The sequence below is a fragment of the Vanessa cardui genome, chromosome 11, assembly GCF_905220365.1.
Source record: "Vanessa cardui chromosome 11, ilVanCard2.1, whole genome shotgun sequence".
NCBI classification, from domain to species: Eukaryota; Metazoa; Arthropoda; class Insecta; order Lepidoptera; family Nymphalidae; genus Vanessa; species Vanessa cardui.
In genome coordinates this window covers 14,646,345-14,662,665 of record NC_061133.1, presented here as the reverse complement: position 1 = coordinate 14,662,665, position 16,321 = coordinate 14,646,345, and the positions used below count along the sequence as shown (strand labels likewise).

Here is a 16,321-nt window from a genome sequence, read left to right as displayed (position 1 = left end):
TAAAGTGTTGGTTTGCTTTTGTCAGATTTCAGATTTCGATTAGAGCTTTGGTTTCAATGTGACCAAGTGTTCAAAGAGACAAGTAGAGTCTTTATAATTGCAAAAACTCAAATACGTCCACTCTATACTCGAATAGTTCCGCGCCTCATTGGTCAATTTATTATAAGGAAATGATTAGGTTTGGTTTTGTTCGTATTCTATGCGTTCATGTTTTCATTCAATTAATCAATCAACTAAATAGAAATATTGTTCTTACTTTCAGTATGTTAAATGTATTAGTTATTTGAGGAAACTTATCTGATTATTGTTTATTTATACTATCTCAGTTCTATGTATTAGATGATTATTTATTTCCCAAATAAATAAGAATATTGGAAAAAGCAACAACTCAATTTCGTCGATCACAAACAATTGCTTATATCCTTTCACAAATAATATCAAATATTTAGATATAAGGCGATCAAACAAACGCAAATTGAATAAAGAAACGAAATGTCAGGCGTCTTATATTTGTTTTAAGTGGATAGAAATACGTGAGTTTGACTCTCTTGATAAAATACCTCTCATTAAAAATATAACGATATAACGAACTTCAGTAAAGACCAGAATCAATTTAAAATTCGATCGTATCATGTCAAGTTGTGTATCATATTTTTTGATTTATAAATACACTCTAATTGTTTCACGAGAAACTAAAGTAACTAGATGCTTTCATTCAGTTCTCAGAGTCTGCATAACTTACATCAACTTACCAATAATTCTTCTGTACAACAGATATTTATTAATTAAAAGAGTACTTTTTATAAAGAAACCCCTGGAGTTAGGCTCGGGTTCCATGATAGGACACTAATTACTGTAAATAACAGCATTGTAAATTTGTTTATATGAAAGAGCAACTATGCGAGTTTCTTGCCGTAGATGATAAAAAAGCATGGAATTAATACCTGTTGACTTCCAGGCAGGATATATTAATTTAATAATTGTATTAACTTAAAAATTAACTAACATGACTGTATTTTTTTAAATGTTGAAAAAGAGTAACTACTGAGTTTCTTGCCGGTTCTTCTCGGTAGAATCTACTTTCCGAACCGGTGGTAGCTTCACTTAATTGTTATATGACGATTCAAAAGTGCTTGTAAAAGCCCACTCAAACTCAAACTCAAACTCAAACTCAAACTCAAACTCAAACTTGATTTATTCTTCTCGCTAGAAGCTGCTTTCCGAAACCGTGGTAATATTTGATTATTGACGATTCAAAAACGTTTCATTGTAAAGTTTACTTGAATAAAATTTATTTGATTTGATTTGATATCTTTATTACCTTTTGAATGATGAGTGAGCCGGTGTAATTAGAGGTTCAAAGGTAATCACATCATAGATCAGATATTTTATATATTGTGCCGACATGTACGAGGAGGGATGATTATTCATAAGATACTTTTTTATTTTTGTTTAAACTACAATGGTAGTCTAAAAAATAATAAAAAAAATGTATAGACCGGTGCTTATAATATTAGTTATGTCAAGTGAAGAGTATTTTGCTTTTATTATAAATGTTATATGTTAGACTAATAAGTACAATAACTATGATGTGATTATATCAATACTACTACAGTACTACTATATATGTTCTGTTGCGATTTCACTTACGTTGTTTATCAATTAATATTCGATATGGTTCCGGAAGAATATTTATGTCGTCAAAAAATAATAATTCCTTGAGAAATAACCCACTTAAAACAATTTAATAACTATTTTTGGAATAAACCAAACACATCGCTTTGAAGAAACTATAAGTTTTTTTTCTTTTTAGAGACGAAATCGCTAACTAGACCTTCGTTCTAATAAAAACATGAAAAGAAAATGTGATTTTGATGTTTAATTCAAATGTATTTATTCAACATTGAAACTAACTTATTCATAGTCAGTCAAGTAAAAACTTACAATGATACTCAAAGAATAGTAATGTTCAATCACTAAACTTAAACTCGTTGTTAGCGCTTTTCGCTAGAAGCGTGCCGCAACACTTAGTCGGACTATTCTCAGAAAGAAGCATAAATCGCTTCAAAAACATTATTTACTTATAAAATATGTTGAAGAAGTTTTCTCATGAGTTTTGAATCACACAAATCCGCAATCCCAATTCCGAAATTTTAAAAACCTATTTCAATTTAAAAAGAACATTAAATATTTTCAGATAAATTAAAGACAATATTTGCAAACAAATTACAGCGTGATAATTATTAGCACGTGTTGTACCAACGCGCTTTTGCGCTGCATATCAATGCATATATTGTGTAGCAAAATTTTGCGTTAGGAATATTTGCGCACTTACATACAATTTGCTAACTCTTTCATATTAAATTTGTGCATTTACTTATCATTGTCAATAACAGAACTAATTACGGTTACGAACTTATTTATATGTAATTCTTATATCTCGTATTGTTGTCGAGTTATTTAAGTCGATCATTTAAAACTGAAAAAAGGAAGGACCCAAAATATCATATAGAAGTAGATATTTAATGGCAAGTTTAACACTTCTATATTTTCATTTAGTTTTCGTTCGGCTACAAGATATTTGACGCATTGTTACACTAATTTACAGCAGACTACATAGTCGTAATAAATTTGCCTTCAAAATTTTCATTTTTCATTTGTCTAAAAGGTAGCGAGGTAGTAAAAAGTTAGGTTCAAACCTATTTCAAGAGTGCAATTTTATGTTACCTTAACAAAATAATCCCTCATTTGATCGTGAAATATAAATGATAATGTTTCGCGACTTTACTTAATTTAATTAAAATCGAATAGCTTCCATATGCCACCAGACTGCAGACTAAAGGTTAGGTTAGATTATAACCTTTTTCGTATCGTGCTTTGTTAAATATTGAGTCAATAAAAATGAAATCATGCAAAGAGGTTCGAAGTACACATGAAACAAATCGAAGTATACCATTTTCCTAAGTCGAGTTTAATGATTTGACAAGATTTAATAATAAATGGATTTGTAGAAGTTAAATATATATAAGATCAATAAATTTGCTTATTTACAAACTTTTTTGCTGATGTTTCCCAGTGATTAGACCACATCAGTCTCAATCGAAGATTGCGATTCGAATTCAAACAGGGAATGAATTTGATAACTCTATTTTTATTATATTCGAAAGGAACTGCACCACATAAATGATATTATGATATTCTATTTGGTGTGTTACCATCAACTCGCACGGATCAAATCGGGTGAATCATCTGAACTGCGAAAGTTAAGAAATAGGCCTTTGTCCACTGGGACATGAAAATCCTGTGTAATAAATATTTACATACCTAATTATCGTCTAACAATAAGATGTACTCGCGAATAATAGATTGGAGCACAGTGTTTATTTTCATATAATACATTAAATATTGTTTGAAGGAAAGTTGGGATGTATAAAGCTCGTCGCTCGTTGGGCGCCTTTCATCGCGGAACAATGGGTAGTTTCTTAGAAGAACAATAATACTGAATACCCCGCAAGTTGTAAATCAATTCTGTCACGCGAATGAATGTTGTAACTTCTGTACACGCGAACGTGTCCGTTGATTACTCAAACAAATGACAGAAATTATCATTATATATTATCATTAAAGTATGAGAAAAATCTGCTGCTTGTAGTTATAGGTATTACTCAAAGAGAGTAAACTGTCTTCTGTACGCGAGCAGAGACTAGTAAGCGTATCGTGAAGCCACATTCACTTGGTATAAAATGTTTTCTCAGGCGGACCGGCGGTAGTTTTTACTTTGACTACAAAAGTGTCGTTGTCTTTATAAGATAATTATTATTTTTAGTTGCCTCAGTTGCCTAACAACATGTTTGTAAAATTTAAGACCTAAAGTCAGATTCTAATAGATACCAGTTGAGCTTTGCTTTGCTTGTATTGCTACGTTTCTGCTTAAAGAAACATTTTATATATAGTCAATGTAATATTTACATTTTATATTGCTATTGTCTACAGCTGAAGAGGACCACTTACAAATACGTCTTTCGAATTGCTCGAGTGCTTAAAATATATAAAATGTTGGGTAATAAAGTCTAAGATTGTAATCACTGAAATAAAGATATTTTTCTATTTATATCGTAACATGCCCTGAAGCTATAATATGTCCTACACACACTTGACGACATGAGAGAGAAAGAGAGAAAGATATACAGAGAGAAGCATATGAGTTGGTCCCATACCCTCAAGACATACCCTCAAGGCACACCAATAATACACACAACTCACGTTCTCAAATGGGTTTCACATTAAAGATATATTAAGAATTCACTTCCGAATGAATTCTATTTACAAAATATCCAAATTATGTTAAATAGTGTTTTTACATAAACTGGCTCGGTAGCGACAGCAACGCAAGGACGTGTTGCGCTTATCGAACGCAGACGATAACCCGCCTACGTTAGTCCTCTAATTAAATACACATGTGCGTTATCACCAGCGCCAAAACTCCACTAACATGGCCGATCAGCGTAATTACTGACCGTATATGGTCATCAGCTAAATATCATGGCTTCGATATAATTCACAATCTGATTCTGACAATATTCGTTATTTATTGTAAGGAGGCTGTTGACCGTTTTGGGAAGTAATAAATTTACCAGAAATCGGATAATGAATGGGTTTTATATGTTTACATCATAAAATAGTATAGTTTATGCTGCGTTTCATTGTATTGGATGTTAAAGTATGTACTGGTCAATATTGGTTGGCACGGTTGGCAGCAAAGCGGTGGGCTACTAGATAGTATAGTGCATAAATTGTGCCAATAGTCAGGATCAGACCAACGGCACTTTAATGCTATACGGCCGGAAAGACATCCATAGTACAACGCAAGAAATTGCATCTTCCAACTACTGAAATAATGAGAATAGCTTGAAAAATTAAACTTTTATTGGCACGATCCGAAAATTACACCTCGGGTAGTAAATAGTTAACTAGACCGAAGGGAAATAAGACCAGTTATTTTTATATCATAAACATCTTCCAGGTTTGTATTACGAGGAAAACAGAAATAAATGAAACCTTATGAGTGTCGTGAGACGAGGCCGATCGTTAAGTTGCGTATAAAAAATCTTATGATTAACTCTATTGATAGCATCGTGAGATAATATTATATATGATGTTTGCCTAATACGGCGAAATGGTCAATAGGACCGATTTCATGTGTTTTCATTAGTCGAGATAATATTCGTTGTTCCGTGTTAACGTTACTTATTCATCTTCTGGGGTCATTAAATGATCTGTCAACCTAAAATCTCTCTCAATAATTTCGTTACGCACTAATGTTTTTGTAGGCATAAGTTTATATATTATGTGCGTTTAAAGACAAGCAATATTATAAGGAGAATATTACTGTATGTATCATTATATTCCAGTTTTGTACAAAATATAAACAAATATTATTACAATAAATTGCTGTGGAGAAGCATGCTGGAACAAGCTCGAAACTATTCTTTTAAGGAGAGACTACTTCATTTGATTACAAACTACTATAACAGCATATGTCTAGTTGTACGTGTTTGTAACAATTCACATTGATGCATTTAGCCGTATAATGCGTACTTAACAAACATAACGCACTCGTAATAAACTAATGTCACAGTATTGCATTAACGACATTAACGTTCCATAAGTGTTGTTACTACGCCTCCATCGATCGTTTGTTTTTATTATCGCTCCTATCTGTATGCACTTAGGGCTTATAATCGGCTGCATCGACGGCAATATCGCTGCATATGACAACGGGGGTATTTGTTCGCGAGAGCCACAATTACTGCGGGACAATAACGTTCTAATTGTGTTTCCTATACAATATTCGCCTTCATTTGCCCCTCTTGTTGCCGCAGCGCGTCGTATTTCGCTAATAATGTAATCTAGCCTTTGATAATAGTGTTTTCTTGACAACGATTTCTTATGATATCGGCATGCGAGCCCCTGATTTATACGTAATATTTTTATATAGGATAAATTGTGCTTTAAATCTTATGTACATCACGCTGGGATGTTATTTTTAATTAATTTCTACTATTTTAATAAATATGCATTCGTTGTTAATATATTTTTTACCATCAATCAATAGACAGATATATTGGAGCCGTTAGTTACATCAACCAGCAACAATTTGAATTGCTGTCGAGCTAGTATTACAAACACAAAAATCTTCGTTTATTGACATAGTAAATAACAGCTACTATATAATATAGTATCGTTATGGTGTTATAATCATACGTCTAATTTGCTCTTCCCTTAATATAACGCATAAAAATCATTAACTCATCTTTTAGAACTGATAACAAAGAAAAATTGAATGGAGTCTTAGATACTAACAGCTCGTAATAATCAAAATATATTTATTGTTTTTATAAGCACCGTACTTTCAGTACTTAGAAATATTGAAAACATACTTTTATGCATCATTTTTAAAGCTCTACGTTGTGGCTATCACAGTACAGCTTTAAATGGATATTTTTATTGTATACTAATGTGAGGCAAATAAGAACAGCAAGCATTTTTCGCTATCGAGTTGGAAGAGAGCGTGGCTTAGAGTGCTAAAAATAAACGCATACAGAAGTATGTGACATGACAAAGGCTCCACTCTCAAACCTCTCGATGCTTCCCGAGCTGACGTCTGATACTTCGCGTCAGTATTTCCTTTGGAAAACGTTTGCGCTGTGTTCATACTTAGCATTACAAATGCAGGTTGTATTGATTTCAAATATTAATTTTGATACGAAATATTAATTCTGTAAAGAATCTAAATATGTAGGAAATGTTAAAATGAGCTATTTGTATAAATACATTTTATAAATTATTACAAATTTCTATTTAAATATTATTCATAAATTCAAAATTATGATTTATTTAATAAATGAACTAGCAATTGAGAATAATTATACACATATAATTATATATATTACATGGTAAAATAAATTTTAAGTTACTAGTTATAAACTAATTAAATCAAAAATGTTCATTGTTTCTTTTTAATATATTTCTACCTCATAAAATTTTATTATACAATCGAATTAATATAATACGTAAATGCAGAATTCGCAAAACCTTTTTACGATGCTAGTAATGCACTGCGCCAATCCCAATTATAAATGGTCCGTATAAAATGCTACTTTTCAGTAATAAGATTTATCGTAAAAACTTTAAGCTTCATTTCCCAAAAAAAGTCAACTTTGGCGCTCCAATATTCAGTCCTTCTTATTGGCGTAATGACTAGTTACTCCACGCGATTTTATCCGCATTGAACTGACGTGGGTCCTATGTAGGTCGAAGCGGGATGGTTTGTTTTTGGTATAGGTTGGCGGACGAGCATATGGGCCACCTGATGGTAACCATCCCTCATAGACAATGAAGCTGTAAGAAATATTAACTATTCCTTACAACGTCAATGTGACACCAACCTTGGGAACTAAGATGTTATGTTCCTTGTGCCTGTAGTTACACTGGCTCACTCACCCTTCAAACCGGAACACAACAATACTGAGTACTGTTATTTGGCGGTAGAATAACCGATGAGTAGGTGGTACCTACCCAAGCGGGCTTACACAAAGCCCTACCACCAAGTAGACGGCCTAAAGCCTATGTAAGTAAAATGTCTAGTATATCTTGAAAGTTGAAAGTCGGAGCTTTCAGGTGTTTAACATAAGTATATATAACTCTAACTAACTATTGCTATGATATATTTAAAGGTCAATGACCACAGATGAAGAATATTGTGTGACCAATAACTACGTGCAAAAGTATTCAGTATATATTTTAGAAAATATAAAAGTATGCCATAGTTAAGAGTCTATATACAAAACGCGAAGCTTGTAGGTAAGCTTGAAAAATAGCTTTATGTAAACATAGGCAAGGTCATGGACAGAATACGTAAGCAAAACGCGATTACCATTAAAATAATAAGTGTGTTCCAAGCTTTAATAATTTAATATCTCAAAGGAGCCATTCCGGTTAACCAGACTGACTATTAGTGCCACTTATTGAATAACATAATCAGCGTAATGGTAATTACACTGAGCACTCATGCGAGCGATACAACTATACGTATATACGTACATATACATTATACAGTAGATAACTATAAAGTGCTTATAATAAACAATAACGAATCCTTGTTTGTATATATTATGTTGTTTAAAAAAATCTGTAGGTATTTTATTTACATTCATCAATGAAAATGAACTATACTTAAAGATATTATCTGTAGCATTCACTAACATACAAATAGAACTAGCCTTAATACATACAACCATTGTCACTTTCGAACCAAAGAATTGCTTTAGGCTCGAAGCTTCATTGAAATCATCGTTTATTGTTCCAAGAACGCGTTTCATACACGTTGTGTAGAGTTAAACCATCACTGAAATTAAAATCGATATAAGTAATTCAACTTCAGATTTTTGTTTTTAACTATTGCGGTATATGATTTTGAATTTAACAACAATATCAAGAATACGCTATGATAATCATTGATTTATACACCATGTTTCGAGTACGGAAATATTCTTCCTTGAGACCTTCTCAGCGAGGTATTCTAAAATAAATCTCCGAACAGTTTTTCCTCTTTTAATTAACTTAAAAATTATGTCAAAGAAAAAACTATTTTTTTTTGCATAATATAATAATTAATGATTTTAGACTTTCAAACAAGAATAGGCTATTTTCGTGCAACCGTGAATGTTTCAACTATTAACTATTAATACATTCTTATAACTACCTCTAGTTGCTTTGATTTTTTATTTACTTGACTTTATGTTTTTAAATTATATTTTGAATATAAAAAATATATAAAAAGATTGTGGTTCCTCTTACAGTAATTGATAAAACCTTTTTTACTTCATTACAAAATCTTCAAGTGTTAACTGTCCGTACTAGTTCAGGTTATGTATTATATGGTCAGTCGTACATATAAGTTCGGTATGATATAAACTTAATAGTTGCTTTAACGCCCTGACAAATCTCACAATTATTAGTCTATACCCAAATTGTCTTTCAAACGTTTCTACTCTTTAATCTCATTCTCATAAATTATATAACTTTCTTAATTTCTTAGCTATTTCTCTATTATATATATAATTTCAGCCTTATACTAAACAGAATGAAGTACTTATTGTAAATGGGTCTCAATAAATCAGTATTTATTGGTTCCGTTGGATGCACTCCACGCGATATTTACTTTAAAATGTGTGTCGAGGCGTAACTGCTTTGCCAAATAGTTCTGGTCTTGCATTAAAATGATTGATCGCTATCGTGAATTGCAACGATTCTTTCTTTTCATATTCCAGTTATGTGGTTTTGTACAAGCAACTTCAGATTTCCTGTGTTTCATTTTTTAAAATATTCATTCAACTTTTTAGCGGTAGTTCTTGGATTATGGAAACAAATCAAGAGCCAATGATGCTAGCCAGGATTTGACGCAGTAATATTCATAGAGATACCCAAATTGTTGCCGCTTGGGTTTTTAAAAATAAATCTATACTAATATTATAATTGTAAAAGTAACACTGCCTGTTTGTCGCTCTTTCACGACCAAACCACTGAAACGAATTTGATGAAATTTGGTATGAAGCAAATATGAACTCTAAAAAAGGACATAGCCTACTATTTTTGCCTGACATATGACAACTAACACCCAAAAACGCAAATAAAGCCGCAGGCGACTACTAGTAACAAGTAATTAGTATATTGTGTGTCATTAAGTAACCGTAAAGTCCTGTAATGAACGAAACGAAAAAGGCATGAAGCACACGGACTTAAAATAGGCCGTGTCGTGCCGCGCTCCATAGACAGGCAATATAGTTTTTATAGTTTCACGAAAATGAGAGCAGCGCGTTTATAGCGCATTTATAGCGCTATGAACACTTAATTGTCAAACAAGAGCGATCGAAATGTAATGGAGTTACTTAATTAAGGCTCCGGACACACCTGCGTGGAACGGTATAAAGTCGGCAAACGACAGACCATTTGTAAAGATCAAGTCTAAACTATCCAGTGAGAAAAGTACATTATATAAACTTCGAAATCTCTTTGACTGCAGGTGTGGCCAGATCCTTACAAATGATTCTGTTATTTCTTTCGTCCTAAACTAATTTCAACATTTAATTTACTAATTATTAATAGACGACCTCCGTGGTCGAGTAGCGTGTACACCGGTTTTCATGGGTACGGTACTCCGAGGTACCGGGTTCGATTCCCGGCCGAGTCGATGTAGAAAAGTTCATAAGTTTTCCATGTTGTCTTGGGTCTGGGTGTTTGTGGTGCCGTACCATAACACAAGTGCATTAGCACACACAGCTACTTACATTGGGATCAGAGTAATTTATGTGATGTTGTCCAATATTTATAATTAAAAAAAAAAAAACGTAATACATATTTCACTATATCATTTATAATATAACTCTTATATCAGTTAAGAACAGCGATATTGACGCCTAGTTGTTGCATAGTTAGACTAGTGACTAGGTTAGAGGACCACAGTTAACGAAGTTTTGAGTTCGCTCTGCGGGTCTGGGTGGACTTTGTCAGGCATCCCGTAACAGAAAAATAACTTTCCTATTTATAAAATTAGTTATAATGTCATCATTTATTGAATCAAAGTAATAATCACTCAATAAATATGTATAATCATGAGTAAATTACGTGTAAATCCATCTTTTAACATTTATATTTTGTAACGGCTGCGCAAAAAAAACTAAACCAATATACATAAAACGTACGCCAGAATATGAAGCGCGTTTCGGAGAAGGTTTCAGTTTAATTAGTGTGTGTATAAGTGTAGCTACTTATTTTACACTAATGTTTCTGCGGACGCAATTTTTGCAGTTACATCTAATTTAAATTTAGACTACTAACATGACAAGCGTCAATGTCATGTACGTGAAATATAAATGTAGTGTCTGATGTTTCTTGCAGCGTCTATGAATTCAAATAGACCACTTCCTAGCTTCAAGACACGCTTCTATTCCGCACTCAGCTGCAACGACTCGACTGAGAACAACTTGTCTGTCGTGTGCCATTTGAGACGACCCGACACGTGCCGTTTGAAAATTGCTAAATAGGGAACAGTTTCACGAACACGCTTCCGAAACGCTTGCGTCATTTTTGAGTTTAATTACGTCACTGACATTAGTAGCGTCGGATCGTTATGGAATCATAATTGTTCTTTTGAAATTAATTAAATATAATTATATTTAAGTAGTCTCTGTGAAGTACTAACAAGAGTATTCTTTTTATATTTAGAATCTTTGATTAAGTTTTGTATACCCTGCAAGAATATCAATGAATACCATTTAGTCGATTTGGTCAAATGAGCCACTTGAAGGTAAGTGGTGACTATCTATAGACCTTATCTCTATATGAATTTTTAAACATTTCTTAATTAATCAATTAATATTTATTACATTACCAATCTTTACCTCTGATCTCTTACCATCAGGTAAACCATTTGCCAATCCGCCACCGCCATTTAAAATAGATAGATCATAATTCCTGCCAAGAATTACATAACAACAAGTACATAATCGTTACATTTGTATTTAGTGGTAGGTAATGTTCATATTATGGATTGTTAATAGTTTCAGAATGGATCGGAAGTACTGAACTAAAACTAGAACGGGCATAGATCCGTTCTAGTTTGATGCCTATGTTATACAGAGCATGTATAATTTATTTGTCGTTGTAGCGTCTTATATAAACTTCGTTATAGAGAAAACCGATGATCCAAACACTTGAAGACGTAGTCTGGAGACGCTGAAATTCATAAAAACTTTGTATCCGAGACTTGTAGGTCTTCCAAATGCCTACAGAAAAAAACTATACTAGCACACTTATATTGTAATTCGTAGTCGCTCGCAGCTTCACTCGCGTTAGAGTTTTTTTTTATGGAATAGTTTGGCGGACGAGCATATGGGCCACCCGATGGTAAGTGGTCACAATCACCCATAGACAATGACGCTGTAAGAAATATTAACTATTCCTTACATCGTCAATGTGCCACCAACCTTGGGAACTAAGATGCTATGTCCCTTGTGCCTGTAGTTACACTGGGAGAGTATTGACTGTCATGTGTTAGCGTATGTCCTGTCTTGGAGTACAAGTTTGCTCCATACCAAATTTCATCAAAATTGGTTCAGCGGTTTGGTCGTGAAAGAGCGACGTGCAGACGAGTTACTTACACATTTATAATATTAATTTAGATTATTGACATAAATGGAACTGCTGTTTATTTCTTTGTTAATATTGATGTATTACAAATACATAAGTATTTATTTATTCAAACAGATAAGCTGTATTTATATGTAATTATAGATATGCCCGCGACTCCTTGCGCGTTTCAATTGACACAGAAATATATTTTTTTAGTCTAAGATACTCCTCATTACGTTAACTTTCCATGCCAGTGAAAACCTTGTCAAAACGAGACCAGCTGTTTCAAAAATTATAAAAAAATATAAAAAAGGAAAAAAAATATTATTTTGGTATATGTAGCATATATAAATAAATATGCGTTTAGTAAAAAGAGATATTTTTGTTAGTATTACAAAAAGACATTCAAATTTTTTATTAATATAAAGTATTATCAGGTCAAGCTAATTTGTAACTCTGTGAAGGTTTGGAGTAGTTATACGAAATAGTTTAGTGGTTTAGGCGAAGAGAAATATACAGTCACTTGTGATATATAATCTGGACATAAACGAACAAATATTGACCGAATAGCGACTGATTAGTGCAGGTCACGTGCCTGTCTGCGACGGTGACGAAACGGCTTTGATTGCTAGCCTGGCCAATATTTGTTTGGCCATGGTATCTAGGTCTGATCTAAACCCAGTCTAGTTTACATGTATTTGAACATATATATCTATAACTGATATTATTATATCCGCTTTACTAGTATATTCAAGCTCCATTCTCAATAAATTAGCACTTGCATATTACTCTATGTAGGCTCTCTTATCAATTATGTAGATTATTGTTTTATTTATTTTTGTTTTTCTTCTTTAGGTATTGCATATTTTTCTATTTCTCATATTTATTGCTATATGGGAACGTATATAGTCCGAGCTCCTGTTAATAATATGAAATTGTAACTGTTAGCTGGTACCGGCTAAGACAGGCTTAACTTTTCGTGTTATAAATTTATTTTACAATTCGACGTTCTTCGAATCATGACTTAATCTTGACTGATTTGCAAAAATTTGGACTCTTTATTCTTTCATGGAGAAAGACTCATAGTATCAACTTTGTTGTAACTAGGTTAGCTAAAAGCACCTGAGGTTGAGTGCCCTCGAACATTCTATCATCACATTTGATAAATCAAATCAAAAACTAAATATTTCTGTTCAAGTAGGTTCATAAAATAACTTCTAAATCATCACGTTACAGGGTTGAATTAAATATAAAGATACCAAAATAATTCTACCGAGAAGAACCCACAGGAAACTCTCTAATTACTCTTTTCAACCACTTTACTATATAAATAGACGGGCACTATTATAAAAATAAGGTTAGTAGTAATGTCGTCCTGATCAATTTCATTCACGGCGCAAGACTTATTATAACACACAAGTCTGAGCGCAAACAAATTTACAGTCCGTATTCCGACCGGAAAGAATTCAGTCGCCCGACCAACAGCTTTATGTGCTTATCGAGGCACGGGGGTGTGCACGATTCCAACTTCCAGACTCACTGTTAATAAAATTATTTGGATCGAAAACCCAATAAATATTTTTCGGCTCGACTTGGTATTTCAACCCAGGACCTCGAGATCAGAGGCAGTCATTATATAAATATATCACAACTCACATATAAAATTATAAACATTCAATGCTTGCTATGAAAGTAGTTTCAGTATTCATTTAACATCATATCAACAAGAACACTATGGAATACTATTCACACACAAAAGAGAGCCCCTCCATTCTATTATCGGCGTGCATTAGTACGAGTGATGTTCATGCTTACAAATACGTCCTATTATACGCGAGATGAATGATGTAACAATAACGACGGAAAAAACCAAATTAGATTATATTAGTTAATGCACATTAAACGCGACGCGCTTTCGTTAATGAACAGCTCCATATTGTAATGTAATAAAGTAACGTTAGCTGATAGTCGACGCATAAAGATGAAAATATCCAGGCTTTATTAGTCTGACGGACCATTAAGAGATATGGCAAAAAGCCTTTCCATTCCGCCATCAGCAATCCATCCACATACAATGGTTAGGGTGGACAATATGACAAATGAGGATAGGCTCCGTAATGTCCGTTAGGACTCGCAGGTCATTAGCGTCGCGCCGCCACGCAGCAGGCTGATCTAACACACTCGTCGACTAGAGTGTATTATGTTTATGGACAATATTATGGAAATTGGGTACTTTTATTATAAAGCAAATTTAACTTTAATAATTTTAAATCTTGGTTCTTATGATTGTGCTCATCTAACCAACAGACAAATTCGATTAACAGGTACAAAGAAAACTATTGAAGTAGGCTTATAGAAACATTTTGGAATTGTATCAAAATTCTTCCGAGAAGAACAGAAACAAGTATAGAATTTTTCAAATCAATTATATCTCATGAAAAATAAAAGGATGAACATATAATCGTAATATTATACAGTTCAATTTATTCCCGAATTAATTTCAGCGAATACTAACGTGAAGCTCTTTTATCAACTTTGCAGGATTAAATTGAATAATAGTACCGCAATCAGCGCACGATAAAAAATATAAATGATGCAATCCAACCGGTATTATGTTATTTATTGTTATGACACAACGGAAACGATAAGATCATGCGAGCGATCATTCCGCTTATATACCCTAATATAATAGTATCCGCTAAAGTCACAGCAAATGCAAATATAAAATATAATTTGATAAGTTTTAAATGTGAAATTGTGCTGAAAATTAAATTTTGAGAGAAAAGTTTCCACGTACAGTTTTAAAACTGAAATGGATCGTTTTTGGTATTTCTTTATATTATATTTATGTGGATGGCCAAATTATATTTTCCATTTATCATCAAATATCTTACAGACATTACGCCAAGAAGCATGTGAATTAAGATGTTATGTTACATTATATAATTCATTCATTATACAATCTACGAATATTAACCCATAAAAAACTATATGTTTAAAACACTTACCATACATATAAGTCTTTGAAATGTAATAGTCGATTATATAAACCAGTTTTGATTTTAAGTTAGACAATCATATTATTACTTTCTATAATCATAATAAGATAACTTATTCAGGTATCGGTACCGTTCGTGTCTAAAACCGTCACAATTACATACAAATTATTTTTTGGATATATCTCATTCAATTGTCTATTGTGCAAGGGCAGAACCATCCTGTCATGTTAAGATCTACATCTAATGATTTAAGGAATGCCCTATTTCCTCGACCGCTTGCCGAAGTTATAAAATAATAAAAAGTCACTAAAAATTGAAGCCACGTGACAGACGTATTCTATCCATTCCTTGTAATCAATCGAAGCGACGCTTTTTCCATATCTGTAGGACATTGACTGTTTGTTACGTTTATCCATGACAGGAATACGAATGAAACATTTCATCGTGAAAAGTAAACACGTCTCAAACTAATCCCATACATCCAGACGGTCTATTGTTTGCGATAAATATTAACAAACTTAATCAAGTCCGTTTATTGAGCAATCTGTGTCATCTCACTCATCTTTATTAACGTCGCCCGCTGTCTTAGCCTTAATACTGACGTGATATTTTAAATCAATGTTTCATATGGAACATCTTTAGTCGATCGACTAAAGATGAAGTTTAGTAAGACGTTTTTAAGGCCAGTAAAGATTTTTAATCAAATTGACAAAACAAATTTAGATTCAATACAAGTTTGGAAGATTTCCAAATATAATTTGTCTTGCTTTAAAATAAGTTGGTCATCGCGCGAGTCTGCTATAAAAGATTTTTCATTGCTATTTCTAGCATAGTTAATAAAATCTCAAAATTGAAAACTGCATTCTTCCTGCATATGTGGACGAGCGTCTCTGAATTATAGTTAATTATTATTAATTCAGAGTGTACTAAGTTATTTTATTTTATTACAATATTATTTTCCTTATTTAAATAAACATACTAATCAAACTACAGAATTTTTGGGATTATTCGACCGACTTTTTTGCCAGTTCTTCTCGGTAGAATCTACATTCCGAACCAGTAGCTTCACTTAAAACAGTTTGTTAATCCAATCATATCCATCGGCCCATTTCTGGACATAGGCCTCTCCA

At 32.8% G+C, this 16,321-nt stretch overlaps 1 protein-coding gene across 1 annotated transcript in view; it reads left to right on the top strand.

Moving 5' to 3' along the window:
- Positions 1 to 16,321, top strand: part of LOC124533844 (somatostatin receptor type 2-like) — a 118,347-nt gene that overhangs the window by 47,743 nt on the left and 54,283 nt on the right. The gene's annotated exons all lie outside the window — the stretch shown is intronic.